The sequence below is a fragment of the Podarcis erhardii genome (assembly GCF_964252035.2).
Source record: "Podarcis erhardii genome assembly, chromosome: 9".
NCBI classification, from domain to species: domain Eukaryota; kingdom Metazoa; phylum Chordata; class Lepidosauria; order Squamata; family Lacertidae; genus Podarcis; species Podarcis erhardii.
Genome location: NC_138512.1, coordinates 54,243,492 through 54,261,327, shown reverse-complemented (window position 1 = coordinate 54,261,327; position 17,836 = coordinate 54,243,492). Strand labels below are relative to the sequence as shown.

The 17,836-nt window shown below is 41.4% G+C and overlaps 1 long non-coding RNA gene across 1 annotated transcript in view; it reads right to left on the bottom strand.

Annotated features, from left to right (window-relative positions):
- The window catches only part of LOC309350497, a 73,153-nt gene extending 56,493 nt beyond the window's left edge, over positions 1–16,660 (bottom strand). Inside the window, exon 1 of the long non-coding RNA XR_014160438.1 lies at positions 16,560–16,660. This is a non-coding gene — a long non-coding RNA (uncharacterized lncRNA). The remainder of the gene's footprint in view (positions 1–16,559) is intronic.
- Between the last annotated feature and the right edge of the window lie 1,176 nt (positions 16,661–17,836).

Here is a 17,836-nt window from a genome sequence, read left to right as displayed (position 1 = left end):
AAAGAAATCACTAAGTGCTGGAAGTTTAATAAGGAAGGAGACCATCTTCTCTCAGCTATGAGGCAGTTTCACAGAACTGGGCCCACAACTGAGCACACAGCTCCTGGTGGATGCCAGCTGTCCATCCAAGCCATAGAAACCACAAACAATGATTCCCACGCCTCCCAGACTTCAGTGATTGGGCAGAGATCTAAGGAATCAAGTGATCCTTAAGGTATTCAGGATAGGTGTTGTTAAGGGCCTTGTAGAGAACCTGACCTGGTAGCATGTGGGCAGCCAGTGCAAGCTTTTAAGTATCAGTTACCGTATTGGCCCGAATATAAGCCGCATCTGCAAATAAGCCGCACTTTTAAAATTCAAGGGGGAGAAAAGGAAAAAAGACAATACCCAAATATAAGCTGCTCCCTTAAAACTGGATTATAGGCTGAAAATTGCTGCGGTTGGTAGAATTGTAACTCCGAGCCAATTTAAGCCTTTGATCTTGCAAGCCCACAAAAGTTACCACACAATCGCAAATTGCTATTCAGTTGCTACAATTCTGCAGGCACTCACATCCGTATGGCAAATATAGAAGAAAATCCTACAGGTTAATTACACAACAGTCTCAAGCTCGCAAATCGGCAATAAAACAATTTTTCCCCCGTTTCATTCTACCGTATTTCTGTTTCGGCAGCGATATCATAAAACCCAATTTTTGTAAGCCACTAAGCCTTTTGTGCTTGCCAATCAGAAGGTCAGTGGTTCAAATCCCCATGATGGGGTGAGCTCCCGTTGCTCTGTCCCAGCTCCTGCCAACCTAGCAGTTCGAAAGCACACCAGTACAAGTACATAAATAGGTACCACTGCAGTGGTTTCCATGTGCTCTGGTTTCTGTCACGATGTTCCATTGCGCCAGAAGCGGTTTCATCATGCTGGTCACATAACCCGGAAAGCTGTCTGTGGGCAAACGCCGGCTCCCTCAGCCTGAAAGTGAAATGAGCGCCACAACCCCCTAGTCGCCCTTGACTGGACTTAACCGTCCAAGGGTCCTTTACCTTTTTACCTGTGCTGTAAAGTACGCAGGCAATGTATTGGTTGTGTCACTTTGCATAGATCAGGGGTGGCCAGCTCTCAAGAGACTGCAATCTACTTTCAGAATTAAAAACTGGCAGTGACCTAAGCAGCTCAGAGTTGTTGAGCTTTTTTAGGGGGGTTAAAGGCAAGGGACAAAGGGGTAAAGTCATTCAGAAAAAGGTCGCAATGGATCAAAACAGCAGCACATAGAAAGCTCCGTTTTCCCTTCTGGAGACCATACAGCAATGTAGGGCGGGGCGAGGGTGTGTGGCAGGAGTCACTTTTAGCTACACTAAGGAAAGGGAGCCAGAGATCGACCGCGATCTACTAAAACCTTGTGGGGATCTACCACTAGATCGCGACCGACCTGTTGGACATCCCTAGTATAGATATTCAGTGCTCAAGAAAACCTTTGGTTTAAGACAGTGGTGGCCAAACTAGCTAACAGGACCAGTGGTCAGGGGAGATGGGAATTGTAGTCCCAAAACAGCTGGAGGGCCAAGTTTAGCCACCACTGGTTTAAGATCAGATTTAAGGTGATCTCATGTTGCCTCCCCAAGCCAAGGGAGTCATTCAGTTTGTTCATCACCATTCTTTCCTTGTGCTTCTGCTGTTCTCAGATGATTTGTTGACTCTATGGTTGCATAGCTCTACATCCAATGCATCCTGCTGACATCCCAAACAACTGAATCACCACTGATGTCCCTTCCCCTTCTACATGTAGATATTCACATGATTTTACAAGCCTTTTAACACCTCTTGTCCATTGTTTTCAGAAATCACCCTTCCTTGATTTATGAGTAGGATGGGCGAATCTGTCAATTTTGGTTTCTCTTATTTCTCCTTTTTACAATCTCAAGTTCAGTTCTTCACATTTCCACATCAGCTTGTGATTTTTTTTTAAAGTCCTCATGAAAATTCATCCATGATTTTCTCCTAATATACAGAGTCTCGTATAAATTTTTGCCTAATATACACATTTCTGTAAAGCAATAGTTCCTAATTTAATGCATTTTTGTATATCATTTTCACAAATATATGCATTTTTACTGTATCACACTTTACCCTAGTATATGCATTTTTGTACAAATTATTTGGCTGGGGACCTGCATTGCAAAACTTGGGCAAATGCAAATTTTGAAGGATGGCTGTGTTTTGCTTCATCTATTTTTTTTGGAAGCATGAATTAGGTAGCTTCACCTTTAAATGAGAATTGCATTATATTTCTTCCCCACCCGAACTTATGAAATATATACTTATTTCCAAGGGAAACATGCGTAGGATTGTGCTCCACATATGTCTGCAATTTTTAAAAAGGTTCCCCCCCTGTTATTCTTAATTTAGTTGGCCATGCCCATGTTCCAAGCCATAGAGTTACAATTTATTTTATCTCCATAGCCATGCCCTTACAAACATGGTGTTATTTTTCTTTAGTTTACTTAGTACACATTGCTGGTGCCATGTCTCTTGACAGGCCATTTTAGCATCTCTTTGTAGAGGTTTCTTTCGTTGCAAAAATATTGTTTGCAGTATTTCAAATACCACCACAAAACCTGGAAAATATGAAAGCATAGGATCTATTTTCAACCACAGACTGGCTTGATTTGCTGCCTCCCATTCTGGTGCCCTTGAAGAATATGCCTGGAAAATGTAACTTTAAAATATTAGCAACTTGGTTTCTTAGAAATGTATGCATACATCAGTACTATTTCGTTGAGCTGAAGTGCTCTTCCATGTAATCAAATGGCCTTGATTGGACCTGATTGATCTTATACACCACATATTCTAAATCTCTTCACTGCAGCCTTTCCTTCTTAACTGATCATATAGAGGAGAGGTTAAGAGCATGAGTTATGAGATGGAAATCTCTGGTTGAAATCTGAGGTCAGCCATGTCTACTGTCTATCTCTAGGCAAGTCACTGTCTCTCAGATTAAGCAACCAGGCTCTGATATACAGATAATAATTAGCCTCCATCTTTCTGAAAGAGCTGCTGTAAGGATTACCAGTAGTTTGTTGGAGCAAAAACAGCAGAGAACTGTGAAGTCTTGAAAACTTAAGTTTTATAGTGGCATAAGCTTTTAGGGACTAGCAATCTGATCATTTAGCAAAGGTGTGAGGAACTGGATCTGGTTGTTGGGCTGGATCCTTATGTCCCCCACCCACAATGAGCCAATGGCCACTCACCTGATATCACAGTGAAGCCAGGTGACCCATTTTCACCCTTCTCAGTGCACTACACTTTGAAGCCCCAACAATCAGTGATTGTTGGGGCTTCAAAGCGTATGCGCTGCTCTCCGTAAGCACCAGTTGATCCGTTAGTGCTTGCAGAGAGTTAATACTTTGAAGCCCTGATGGTCAGCTGATTGCAAAAAGCCAGGCAGGGCACTATGTGTAAACCTTTGCTGATCAGCTGATCACTGTGTGTGATGTGCGTGGCTTGGCCAAAATGGCCTGGCGGGCCTAACTAAGCCTGTGGACTGGAGATTCTTCACTGCTGACTTAGGGAATATGCTACATAACTGCTATGCATGAGGGTGATAAAACAGCATGCAGAATCGCTGCACGCCGAAATAATGATAGGCTCATTATCATACTGCATTTTCTTTCTCAGTGGGTGAGTTGAGTAGAACTTTTGCTGGAGTTGTATTTATATTCTATTAGGAACTAACCTTTTCATTATTTTACAAAGGTGCTACTTCTCCAAAATGAATAAATCCATCCCATGCTGTGAAAGAAGAATCACAGTTCAGTGACAGAGCACAGGCTTTTTCTGTGGAAGGCCAGATTCAAACTCCAGCATCTTCAGGTGAAAAAGTATCAGGCTGCGGGTGATGTGAAACTTGAGGTCTGCCTGAGGCCTGTGAAAGCCACTGCTAATCGGAGCAGACAATACCTGGACCATAATCTGATGTGATCCAATGCTGTGTGCCAGGGGTAGACAACTTAAGGCACGGGGGCCAGATGCGGCCCAATTGCCTTCTCAATCCGACCCACAGACGGTCCAGGAATCAGCGTGTTTTTACATGAGGAGAATGTGTGCTTTTATTTAAAATGCATCTCTGGGTTATTTGTGGGGCATAGGAATTCGTTCATATTTGTTTTCAAAATATAGTCCAGCCCAGCCCATGGCTGAAAAAGTTTGCTGACACCTGCTCTATGCTCACCCTTTTAAGATAAATGATGCACTTCTATTTATTATCATATTTACCATATTTTTTGCCCCATAGGACACACCGCCCTATAGGACGCACCTAGTTTTTTGGGGGGGGGTGGAATACAGAAAAAAAAATTATTCCCCACCTCCAGGCACGGGGCTGGTGCCGGGGAAACCCGAGCATCCCCTGACCCCAGCCCCCAGAACAGCCTGCTATCTGCAAGCCTAGGGAGCTGCGCCGGTCTCCCCAGGCTTGCGGAGAGCTGTGCGAAGCCCAGGCATGCTCTTCAGCGCGTCCGGGGCTTCGGAATGCAGGCAGCTCTGCACAACCTTTGGGAGCCTGGCGTGGCTTGGCGCCGAGCTCCCGAGGGTTGCGCAGAGCTGCGTGGAGCCTGGGAGTGCAGGCAGCTCTGCGCAACCCTCTGGAGCCCGGCGCGGCTTGGCTCCCAAGGGTTGCGCAGAGCTTCCTGAAGCCTGGAGAGCAAGAGGGGTCGGTGCGCACCTACCCCTCTCGCTCTCCAGGCTTCAGCGAAAGCCTGTATTCGCCCCATAGGATGCACACACATTTCCCCTTCATTTTTGGAGGGGAAAAAGTGCATCCTATAGGGCGAAAAATACGGTAAATATGGTGTCTGCTAACCATGCATCAACAATATACTGCAAACATACCAAAGATTATTGGAGCTCCTTCCTTTAATTGATATAACCATAAAAGTTTTACAAGGTTGTAAGAAGTCTTAGCTGCAGCAAATTTTAACGAAAGCTGCTAATTGTGTACCACAAACTATTTCTGGAAAGTGGGAAGCATGAGGTATGTGAAATTATATATCCACCATTAACACAGAAGAAGCTTTTAGTATGAATTCTTATTAGTATTTGTAGTTATTTTACAGGAAAATAAAAGAAACACACATGGGCAACTAGGGAAGTTTCCAAAGTATGCACATGGGCTTATTTGCTGGAAGAAGAAGAAAAAGAAGAAGAAGAAGAAGAAGAGGAGGAGGAGTTTGGATTTGATATCCCGCCTTTCACTCCCCTTCAGGAGTCTCAAAGCGGCTAACATTCTCCTTTCCCTTCCTCCCCCACAACAAACACTCTGTGAGGTGAGTGGGGCTGAGAGACTTCAGAGAAGTGTGACTGGCCCAAGGTCACCCAGCAGCTGCATGTGGAGGAGCGGGGAAGCGAACCCGGTTCCCCAGATTACGAGACTACCGCTCTTAACCACTACACCGCTACACCACACTGGAATATTGGAGAGAGGGGGAAAAGCTGGAAAATGTATGTTGAACATCAGAAGAGAAACAAAACAGCAATTATTACTTTGGCAAATATTGAAGGAAGTATTCACAAACTAAATACTATGAACTAGGGTCAGTCAGGGGTGGGTGGCATTATTTACTAATATCTATTTAGTTCTGGATCAACTTTTGAAAGATACAAAACTTTCGTTCATTAAAGACGGACCTTAACGAACAATATGACTGCCCCTATAAGATTCTCAATGAAAAGTTTTAGGCCAAGTAAATGTCATTTGGTAGTTTTGAGTCTCCCGTTTACGGCTGTATCCCCAAACACAGCTGTGCTCACATGATGCATGGGCACCCTTTCCTCCATTGATTGTGGCCTGAGTTTGTAACATAGCCCCTAAAACCGCAATAAATCCTCAGATATGCTTGGGAGTTGAATATACGCAACCATGCAGAACTTAAGATTTTGACCACAACAGCAGTATAAAGAAGTATGTTAAGGGAATAAGTGGTAGAGGAGGAATATTTGCCTTCCCTCTGCTATTATTCTGCATTGATTTTAGAACTAAGGTTTTTCTCCAGGGAGGATGTTGATGCTGTATGCCAAGCGGATCCGAGGGTCATGATACATGAGTCAGTCTAGCAGCTGGAGTTCTTGAATGCTGATAGATGAACATTAAGGTGAAATGACCTACATCTCAGACTGTTAGTGGAATGAATGCAGTAAGAGTTTCAACAATATTTTGTATCCTGTTTTTTTAATAAAAGAAACCCAACCCATACGTCACTCCTGAGATTCAAAGGAAGCACAGTTTATGATAACATGTTTCAATAAAAAGTTCATCCTTATTTTCTACTGGTGGCATTTTATCATTTGATTTAGTGGTTATGGAAACACTGACACACAGGAGATCACACCTAGCATTCTTCCTGTCTTGCATTATCATAGTGGCTCCTTTAGTACTTCATAGCCTTGGAAACATTCCATGGAGGTCTTACAACAACTTGGCTGCCATTTCTCATTACGTATATTTGATCAACCTGCTCCCAGTATTTTTTTAAAAAGAAAACAGGTTTGTCAACGTGGCAATACCATAGCCTTGATATGAGAGAAATAAGTTAATATATATGTTTCAATAATAAAAAATGGAGCTATCACCTGCTAAATATTGATTTATGAACTAAACCCAGCATGACACATAGATTTTATTAACAGAGGTAAGAAAACTTTCCCTAAAAAAAAGACTGTTGCTGAAAAAGTTCATAGAACTTACTACATTTCCTGCTACATTAGTTGAGAGAAATTAAGTATCTAATACTTTTTATAAGAACACAAGAGGCATATCAAGAAACCTAGCAGAACAGAGAAAATCAGTGGAATATGGTTAACTTTGGAAATAAAATAATGACAAATCAAAACAAAGAGGTTGCTAATATGTTTGATGAGCAGAACTAAGGATTCCCTAAAAGACAAAAGGCCTTCCTTAAAACAGGACTAGAGAAGCTGTGGCCCTCATGCTGTTGGGTTCCAACTCTCATCAGCCCCAACATTAACCCTAGTCTGATGCTACTTTAAACAGTCAAGGCTTCCCCAAGGAATTCTGGGAACTGTAGTTTGGGGGCACTGAGAGTTGTTAGGAGGCCCCTATTCCACTCACAGAGGTACAGTTCCCAGAGTTCCCAATGAAGAGGAATTGATTGTTAAATGACCTATAAAATGAAACTATAGTCTTCAAACTATAAATGAAACTATAGTCTTCAAACAATTAACAGAACCCTTAAACTAGAGCTCCCAGAAGTATTCAGCACCTGAACATTGGCTAGCCTCAATATACTTCTCAGAGATGCTTGATAATGCAAGTGATGAGAACAGATAGAGGATGTCATTTATTCTGCATCACATATATTGAGATGAATATGAAAATTTAATGAGATCAAAAACTCACATGGTAGAATTGTCATTTCAAAACAGAAATTTGAAACCATTTTTAAAGGGAATTTGTATTAGTAGGAACTGAATAGCTCAAAACACTTTTTTGCATGCACAATAGTTATTTCAGAGTACTGATGAAGTGCTTGATTGACATCTTCAGCTTTGATTTGTCAAACAACAGCTTTAGGAAAGTGGACTATTTTATAACTCGGGTGGACATGTTCTAGGTTTGAAAGCTCTCAGCATGCAATTCATCAGACCGAGTTCCTCTGGGCTTTCAACTTCAGGCCACTCACCTTTCGTATTAAAATGAATAGGCATTATGCAGGAATAGCACTTAGTGAATCTTACTCAGGAATTAGAAAAGATTGAGCAATACTGGGGTCATTTCTCTCTGCTTCATTTTCTGCTAACCTTTTGTAATTGCCACACACAATTTCACTTTGATCTTACCTTACATGGAAATAGAAATTGGACCCAAGCACTTCAGCAAGAAGTCCCATTTCCCAAGTGGATGCTAGGTTTTCTGCCAGACCATCATTGCAGGAAGCAGTATATTACGAGTATGAATAAAAATCTGATGATTCATGGGAGTGACTTCATTCTTTTTGCTGTCATTGGTGAAGCCTGGTAATTAATTCATAGAAGAAATATTCATGAATTACCAGCTTCCACCAGTGAATTGCTCTGTGGTTTATGACATAACTCATACTATGTCTGTTATTTTGTTTAATATTATATTGCATTTTTCTTCAAACCTCTATGGGAGTTTATAGGCACAAGGCCAGATTTTGATGTAAGCATCAGTGAAGGGCGTAAATCTGATGGACTTAATATAAGTCTTTTGGATTGCTGCCTCTATTTTACAACTCAAAAAGTGAGTCAAAATGTAGATTTTCCTGCATTTAATTATGAATTTATGTTTATTTTGCTATTTAGGTGGTAATCCTGTTCCCAGCTTCCTTGGAGCCAGGGTCAAAGGATCAGGTGCAATTTGGTATGTGCTGATTTAGCACATAACCAATATTCAGGACATGACCATCTCATTTCATGCAGTATTTTTTTATTTAAAAAATGTGCAAAATGATTTAAAACAAAGGGTTGTGTCCAATGCTAGTCCTACTCAGAGTAGATCCATTGAAGCAAATATATATGACTAATTTAGGTCCATTGATTTCATTAACTCTGAGCAGAATTTAGTTCTAAATAACCCAAAGTACATATAACAGTACTTTGTACTTAAACACAAAAGAAAACAAAAACATGTAAACAGGTTTTTCTAGCAGCTCTGTGCTGGTCAAAACGTAATCGGAAATATTATCACATTACTTTTCAACTAACTGTTACATGCCACCCCAATCCCCGAGCGGTGTGAAATTCCAGGGGTCTTGGCGCTTACCCAGGGTTTGGGTTTCCTTCTGAAATTAGGCGTAGTGGAAGCTATAGTGTCTTTATGGTGTATGGTTTATTTACACATATATACAACCTGAGTCTATGGTGGAAAAAGGGTTCAGAGCATTCACATCTCAGGATGATTCTTTGCTTCTTTCTTAGGAGCAGCAGGCACAGATCTACATACAGGGGAATCAGCCATGCTACTGGTCTCTTTGTTACAGCCTGTTCTAGCCAGCAGGCCAAGGGTTCTGCTGGTCCCCCTTCTCCTGTTTTCAAACCTCTTGCAGAATACCAAAATTTCCTTCAGTATATGTCATCCAAGCTGAAACCCTGAACTTTTTCTTTCCCTGCCCACTAACACACACAGCTGGAGGAAGAGCCCCACCCCTCCCCTGTTTCACACAGGCTTAACCCTTATTGATGACTTCCCTGATGAGTTGATGGATGGCAATCATCAGCCTTTGTTACCTTTACTCTTATCTCCTGGTGATGCCCTGGTCTGAAAAAAAGCACGGTTAGCCTGCATCTTTACACTGCCAGTCAACTCCTCTTAATTCTTAAAGCACTGATCAAACCCAGGAATCCAGAGGAAGTAAGGGCATCCACAAACCAGGGAAATCAGGGCACCTACAAACCCAAAGCAAAAATTTAGGGGCAACATTTTGTCTTGAGAAAGGTATTAGAAACATGTAAAAGCTGCAGTAGCATGATCAGCTCTGCTAGTTTGAATTGAGCTGTATTCTAAATTAAAGTTTATGAGGACCCTAAGAAGAAAAATCTATAGTCTGCTATGACGTTGGCTGGCTACATCTGCAGTAGGATGATTAAGAATTAATTAATGCTTCTCCCTCTCTTCAGCATGAAAGGTTTCCCGGAGTGGCAAACAAGCTACTCAACCAATTAAAACCACATATTTATTATATTCATATAATGTGCATAATAATGTGTGTAATAATGCGTAACATGCATATAATAAGCAATAATTGTTCTCATTTTAGTAGAACCAGTAAAAAATAACTCACTTTTCACTGAGGTCAAAGAGCAAGACTAGAATAAGAAAAAATCCATGTGAATAAACTCATATCGTCCCGCTTTGAGGGGGACATCTTGAATGCCTTTTAGTCCAGTACAATGGGACATTCCAGGATCCAATCAGAAGCCTGGAATGGCTCCTGTAATTCCAGGATGTCCTACTTAAATTGGGACTGTTGAGCAGTATGCAAAACACCCTTCCTTTACCAGCTACCTAGGAACTGAGCAGGGGGAGCGTGTGAATGTCTGTGAGGAAAAAGAAAAGACTGCTGGCTTCAGTCTCGAGCAGGGATTGAGAGCAGTGAAGAAGCCCTACTCTTCTAGAAAAAAATAGTTAAGAAAGAACCTTCCTCCTCTGAAGGAGCACTAACTTACTAGCCCTGCCTTCAGCTTAGACTTTCCTGCCTGCTCTTTCGCTCTGTGACTGAGACTGGAATATATGGAATAATATCTAAAATAGTGCTGTTTTACTGCTGTGAAAGATGAACATATTTTTAGGAGGTGTTAAATATTACAAACACCATCGAAAGCCATCTGTACCATACCAAGTCGGAACTTCATGCCATATGTGGAAACTTTATATGCCACCATTTCCAGAATCGCATGTTCATTGTGTGTTTCTACTACAGTATTTGCACTCTCAGCAATAAAAACACAGATGAATTTTCAGAAATCCTCAGCACAAGCCATAAAAGCTCCTCACAGCAACAAATCCCTTGTTTGATTTTACTAAAGGCTTTGCAAAGGAGAACTAAAATCCAGTTTCACATTTCAAACCACCACAGAGCCCAGCCCAGCCAATTTCATGCTCTCAGGTCCAAACTAGATGAGGCCATGACTACTTTGTTGGGTTAACAGCATGCCTGCCTGTGGAAGACTGCCAGGGAGTGCCCTACTGGCCCACATTGTGGAGGATCGATGGGCAGCAAGACTACAGCCAGGCAACACACGCCACTTATCTTCATTGCAGAGGGGTCAGAGAAGACAGAGAAGGAACGGTTGATAACAGTGAGGTCTCAGTTCCTTATAATTGAAGTGGAAATGAAGGGAAGGGGTTGAGATGGCTTGATTTGAGTTCCAGCTGAGCCAAAGGCTGCAGGAAGAAGGTGCTGGGAAGGAGCTCAGGGGGTAGCAGGTTAGAAGTACAGTCTCACGCTACCCCTCACCCCAACAAGGAACTTCCTGATTGTATTCAGCAGAGAGAAAGAGTGTGAAGGAACACCCTGCTACTAATAAACAATTGTGAATTGAACAACCCAGTGGTTACGGCTATTTGTGTGAAGGAAGAGAACGGGCAGGGTCATGGGCACACAGCCTTTGACATACTCCTACCCATGGAAGCCCAACAGTGTCTTGTGCATGCAGACAATGAGGGGTGCAGGATCTGATTTCAGCATTAAAAGGGGCCTGCAAGTGAGGAACAGCTGAACACTTCTAAATCACTAGCTAAAACTTTCATGCAGTCATTTTGATGCCATTAGCCAGGAGTGCAGCCCCATTCTTCTCTTTCCCCACCTCCTTCCTTTTTTTTTTTTTTTTTTTTTTGAGCACATAAGCTTCTTGGTTTATTATTTTCTTTTTTTAATTCAAGAAATTGTTTATTGTTAAAATAGTTCATCATTAATACACATATATTTCAGATATACAAGCATACAAACATACATTTCATACAATCCTTAAAAGTGTTCAAACATAATTATACTCAATCCCACAAATAATTCCTTTTCCCACCACCATCCACCACCCCCACCCCAAATCCACCACCCCTTTCAGTTTAGAACAGTCATTCAAGCTTGTGGCCCCAGATGCTGTTGGACTATAACTCCCATCATCCACTGCCATTTTAACCCATGGTTATGGATGATGGGCATTGTAGTCCAACAACATCAAGTGGCCCAAGGTTGAAGAATGCTAGTTTACTGTATAATGCTTACCTCTAAAAATGTGAGTATTGGCTTAACGTCAAAATCTTTGCTATTTGCTGAGATATACAGTCAGCTGTGTGGAAGGTGGATTTCTGTGACCCTGTTTCAGTTGGTGACTGGAATAAGTGGAGAATGTGCACTGCTTCAGCAAATAGAGAAGAGTCAGCTTTTAAAAATGCAGATGGGTGATATTTAATGCCCGCAGGACCGCATCATATGACTAGAGGAGTGTGTCTGCTTTGTTGCTAGGGTTAAGACTGACAGAACTTAGCATGTAACTTGACTGCTTCGATTGACGGAATTGGCACTTTTACAGGTGCCACATAATACCCGTTCCACATTTGTAAGAACTCGATTGTTTAGTGTGGCAGCACCTACACTTTGAAACTCCCTGCATATTGAGATCAAGCAGACACCTTCACTCTTTTCGGCACCTGCTAAAAACATTCCTGTTTAGACAAGCCTACCCAGATGCAACAAAATAAATAAATAAGATGGGGGTGAGGGTGGAGAGAAGCAAATTACTGAACCTGATCCCAGATTAGCACTGTTAATGTTATTGGCTGACAAGTATAACATTCTTTGAAAAGATCTGATAATCTTCTTGACAGCCACAGCTCAATTAGCATAGCATAACCCTGGCTCTTTAGAGAGTTAATATAACTATGGGTGGAATGTGACCTTATTGGAAAAAATCACTTATGAATCAAAAGTTGCTGATGAAACATGGTAATTCTGTACCCCATTGTATCCCTTTATCTCCCATGTGAAATGCTCTCTCTTTAGGAACCAACTGCTGCAACCCCAGGTGTCCTTTTGCACAGAATAAAAAGCTTTTGGAAATTTTAAATATGAAAATTCTGTGTGTGATATATTATTTGCACCCAGTAATCTCTCCATTAAAAATTGTAGCACCAATAAAACCTTAATAAAGAAATAGTACAAAAAGCAACTTTTTGAATGTTTTGTGTTAGAAAAAAAGACATTTAATCAAAAATCAAGCATCTGCCTGGCTTGATCAAAAATATTCCCAGGATCTATCTGGAATTAAGTGCAACAACATTTCAAGCTGTGTGCCAACAAGAAGAGAGTTCATTAATTTAAAAACACTAATACTTATATTTTACCTGTGATGATTATAGTAACATGAACTAAATTCAGTCCTGCAAATCAGTCAAAAGCATTAGCAGAGAGTCTGCATCTGCAGATCCCATAAGAAAGGGATGAGAGAGGCAATAAAATGTATTTATTATCATGGCTTATGTTAAATTAAAATTGATGACTACAGGGAAGGGAATTTAGTATGGGAATTTGGGATACCTTCTTTTCATCTCCCAGTAAACCTACTGACTTGCTTCCTGGTACCTTAATTTCTTTATATCCATGCTTGGCAGGTTTTTGCTTTAGTACAGCATTCTTTATATATGGTCCCTGTTCAGTATCTTATTCCAAAACTATATAATCAGGGAGCTTAAAGATCTCATCTGCAAGACACTTGAGCTCCTTTGCTTTCCATTACACTGGTTTAGACTCACAAATGATAATGGGAAACTGGTTTAGTTCCCCCCAAATAAATTGAATGCCCTCGTTCAAGTAATGGCACCGTTGACTTTTGACAGCAGTCAAAATAAAGGCTCCCACTGGGTCTGATGAGTGAAGTGCTTCCAAGAAAAGACTGGTACTACTTCTCTGCAACAATTTAACTATTGAGAGTTATTTCCAGAAATACTGAAGTAGGGATGGACAATTGCTCATTTTTTATACTCATCTTAAACTCAGTTTGCTACATCGCAGCATCACTTTGTGATTTGTTTTTTAATAGTCCATGAAAGTTCATTAGTGTTTCAAATATACAATCTAAAGTTAGGCTGGAACGGTGAAGTGGCCAAGTTTGCCAATGATACTAAATTGTTCAGAGTTGTTAAAACAAAAAGAGATTGTGAAGAGCTCCAGAAGGATCTTTCCAAACTGAGTAAATGGGCAGTAAAATGGCAAATGCAGTTCAATGTAAACAAGTGTAAAGCGAGGCATGTTGGGGCAATAAACACATGTTAATTTTACATATACACTCATGGTGTCCGAATTGGAGGTGACTGACCAGGAATGAGACCTTGGGGTCATAGTAGATAGCTCAATGAAGGTACTGACCCAGTATGTGGTAGTCATGAAAAAGGAAAACTCCATGCTAGGGCTCATTAGGAAAGGAATTTAAAATAAAACTGCCAATATCATAATGCCATTATGCAAATATATGGTGCAACCACATTTGGAATACTGCGCACAATTGTGGTTGCCTCACCTCTAAAGTTAGAAAATGTTCAGATAAGGACAGTGCTTTTTTCTGGGGGGACGCAGGGGGATGCATACCGCTAAACATTTTGTGAATCTAAGTTTGGCCTCATTGAGGTTCAGTATTTCAATGTGAGTAGGAAAATGAGAGTACCCCTAAACATTTTTTAAAGAAAAAAAAGTACTGGATAAGGGCAACCAGAAACATAGAATTGTAGAGTTGGAAGAGACCCTGGTGATCATCTAGTCCAATTGCAAAAGCACTAATTCCATCCGTTGGAGACAATATTGGAATGCTAACAGTGCAGCGAATATAATGGACAGGGAGAGGGGGCACATTAAAGGCCTTTTTTTTTTTTTTGAAAGATCAAACAGGAATATGTAAAGCTTCCGTGATTAGCAAAAGGTGAGAAAGAGATTCCAGTTTAGATCCTTTACATAAATAGAGAGTGGGAAGCAGGCAGGGAATGAGCCATCCAGTGTACTGGAAGAACAGAAATAAAACTAATTAGCTGCTGATTACTGGTTTGTGAGAACTAATTACACAGAGGCAGGCTTCCCTGTCTTATCTGTATGCACATGTTGTTCTGTTTACTGAAGGAATATTAATTATACCAGCCACCACAATTTCCGTCATTAAGAGGAGAGTATATCCCTTTTAACTGTAGTGGCGGTCAGCGAAGAGAAACTAAGGCTTGTACGCAAATAATGATAACTGTGGAAGCAATTTTGGTAAGGCTAACCCCGGTTAGCTCTCTCGCTGTTTTGAAGGCCCACCAGCCCCACACTAGCAGCAGGGTTACTGATGAAATGCAAGATTGTTAATAGTAAAAATAGGCAATAAAAATTAAATGGATAGGGAAGAGCTTTGCACATTACAGTATAAATCTCTACTGATTTCAGTTTATCTTGGACTATTTTGGATTGTAACCTTGGCTTTTAATAAAAAAAAAACTTTCTGCATGTTACTAAGAAGAAAGAAAATTCAGTGAATTTGAGCTGGTGTACAAACATGATTAAAATGGAGAGGTTAGCAGACCATGCAAAATATGATACAAGAAGAATTAAATTTGGGGGTTGTGGGGTACAAAGGTCTTTTGCCACGAAGTAATGAACTTTGACCCAGTGGAATTTACTAAAAGATGGATCAGCATATAAAATAAACAAGCCTATTGTGTAAAAGAAAAAGGTTGTATTTTTGCCAGCACTTATCTCATTCCTAGCTCTTATTCAACTGTCCAGAGAGCTATTTAAAATCAACCAGGGTTGAAAAGTAATCATGCCCCACCCTCTTCTGCAAAGTGGCTCATAATGGGAATGGGAATGGGAATGGGAGTGGAGGTGTGCAAGATAGAACATTTCACAGGAAGACGATTGTGAACAGAATACAGTTTGCCATTGAGCTCAAAATGCAAGACAGATGTACTGAACACGGTAGTGGCTATGCTTTCTAAAACAAATCGGAGTGTTCTTTTCTTAAGTAACCAAAGGTTAAAAGCAGCCTTGCAAACAAAATAATAATAAAAAAGAAATCAAAACTTGGAGGTGGAAGGAAGGTCACCAACTTTATAGGCAAGCTCTTATTTATTTATTAATTTATTTACCCACTACATTTCTATATAACAGGAGTTTTCTGGGCACCTCACAAAGGATGCAAATGACAGTTTGCTGTTACCCATCTGGAATCCTCAGAACAAGGTGGACTAAGCATCAAAATAAATGAATAACAGAGCTGACACTGTGCCTTAGATGTAGGCTGCAAGCAAATACAGTTGTCCCACATAGATATGAAATTTGTATGCAGCTATATGATCCAAAGGCTTAGGCTTTTTTTTTTTTTTTTAAAAAAAAAGGAGGGACATATGCCATAAATTATTCTAAGAATGAAATACGACCACTGGGTCTCTGTTCAAGGTGGCGATAACCAAGTACCTCAGCTATGTAAGTACCAGTAGTAAGTCAGAGATGTCTTGGGGCCTCTTACAGCAGCGCATAGTTTCAAGACAATACATGTACAGTAACATGTTTCTTTACTTGCTTTCATTCCACCTCCCTTCTCCACCTTGCCTACACCCCTATCAGTGTTTGCCAAGTGGTGGATTATTATTTTTTATGCAATATTTCATAAATTATATGAGGCAGCAGCTTGCTGACATAGTTGTGGTTAAAATGAAATTCCAATGCATGGGGAGGGGGTACAGAATGTGACAACAGAATCGCTTGGTTTACAGGTACATGCAGACAGCACTCCTTAAAAAGGATCTTGTATCAGCGATACCTAGCCTGTCCAGCTTTTGATTTTTAAAAATCCGCCCCCTGGGTGAGGCTGGAGACTGGAGCTAAGTGAGAACAGAGCTAATTTAATATATGCAACTCCCCATTTACATGTGTTCAAGGCACGGGTGACCGCACCCGCCTGCATCGCTGCAAACCCAGCAGTGGCAAGAAAAGGGGGGGGGGGAAATAGCACAGAAACAGCAAAAATGGCAAGAAAACAGTGTCTAACAATCCAGGAGCCCTTGCACTGACCTTTGAGGCCTGTGGAGAGTTGGAGTTTGAGCATGGAGGTTTGGAGGGAGCGACTGTGGTGCTTGATAGTTTTTCCAATAGTGTTCCCAATATATGCGATTTCACTTAAACACGTGGTGCCTCAGAACGTAACCCCCACATAAATGGGGGTTGCCTGAGTTTCCCGTTTGTTCCCTTCTTGATGCTGAGTCTTTATTAGCATTCTAGCAAAGAGTTAAAGAGTGGGGCTTGGAAGTGGGCAGAGTTGAATTTCCACACTGCCACTTCCAAGTTATCACTTTGCTCTGTCAGCTTCCACAGCCTGTACATTGGCAAGCAGGGCTCATTCCATCGTGTGCTGGAAGACCAGCTCCATCAGGTCTCTTCTCCTTCAGCTCTCACCTAGAAGCAGCCACTCCATCGGGGTGTCTCAATGGGGGAAATGAGAAGCAGGGCTCATTCCACCAGCTTTGCCAAAACACCACCCACCAGACCCTTCCGGCCCCTGAGCTGCTTCTATGCCAGCTGGTCATTATAAGAACTACTATTTAAGAATTGGCACCAGAGTTTGATTTCCCCCCCCCCCATCCCCTTGTGTGATGTTGTGTGATGCAGCCTGTAGGCAGGGATGGTCTTGTTTTAACTGAAGGCGCATCCAGACTTGCACTTGTTCCGTGCCTAGAAAGCATGGGTCTCAACGGTTGTGCCCTTTCCCCACCCCTTTCCCTGGGGAAACCTGCTCTTTGGTGATAAAGCAGAGCAAACACCAATCTGGAGAAAACCCAATTGGCGTTTCCTCTCATTCAACGATAAAAATTGGGTTTCCCTGGAGGAAAGCGGCAGAGCAAAGGGAAGTGTGGATGAGCCCTGACTGTATGTAAACCCCTCTGGGGGACATTGGACTTGAAGTGCTTCTAAAACAAAATCCATTCTTTCGGCTGCACCTTTTTCTTTTCCCTAGCAGTAATTTTGATGACATGTATTCTCTCCTTGTACACTGAGGCCCCTGCTGGCTTTATCTGCTCAGGCGTATTCCCTCAAAAGGTGCCCAGCAAGCATTTTTAAAGGGTCGTGCCATGCTGTCACTCTGGTCCTGCTCGAGAGGGCAGATGTTTCTCCCCTTGTAATCTTATATTGAAGGTACAGAGGGCTGGTACATGACCCCAGTCAAGCTTGCAAAGATATACCATTTGCCTGATAACAAATGTTGGAAGTGTAAAGAAGCTGAAGGAACATTCTTTCACCTCTGGTGGTCCTGTCCTAGAGTGAAGGCTTTCTGGGAAATGATATATAATGAG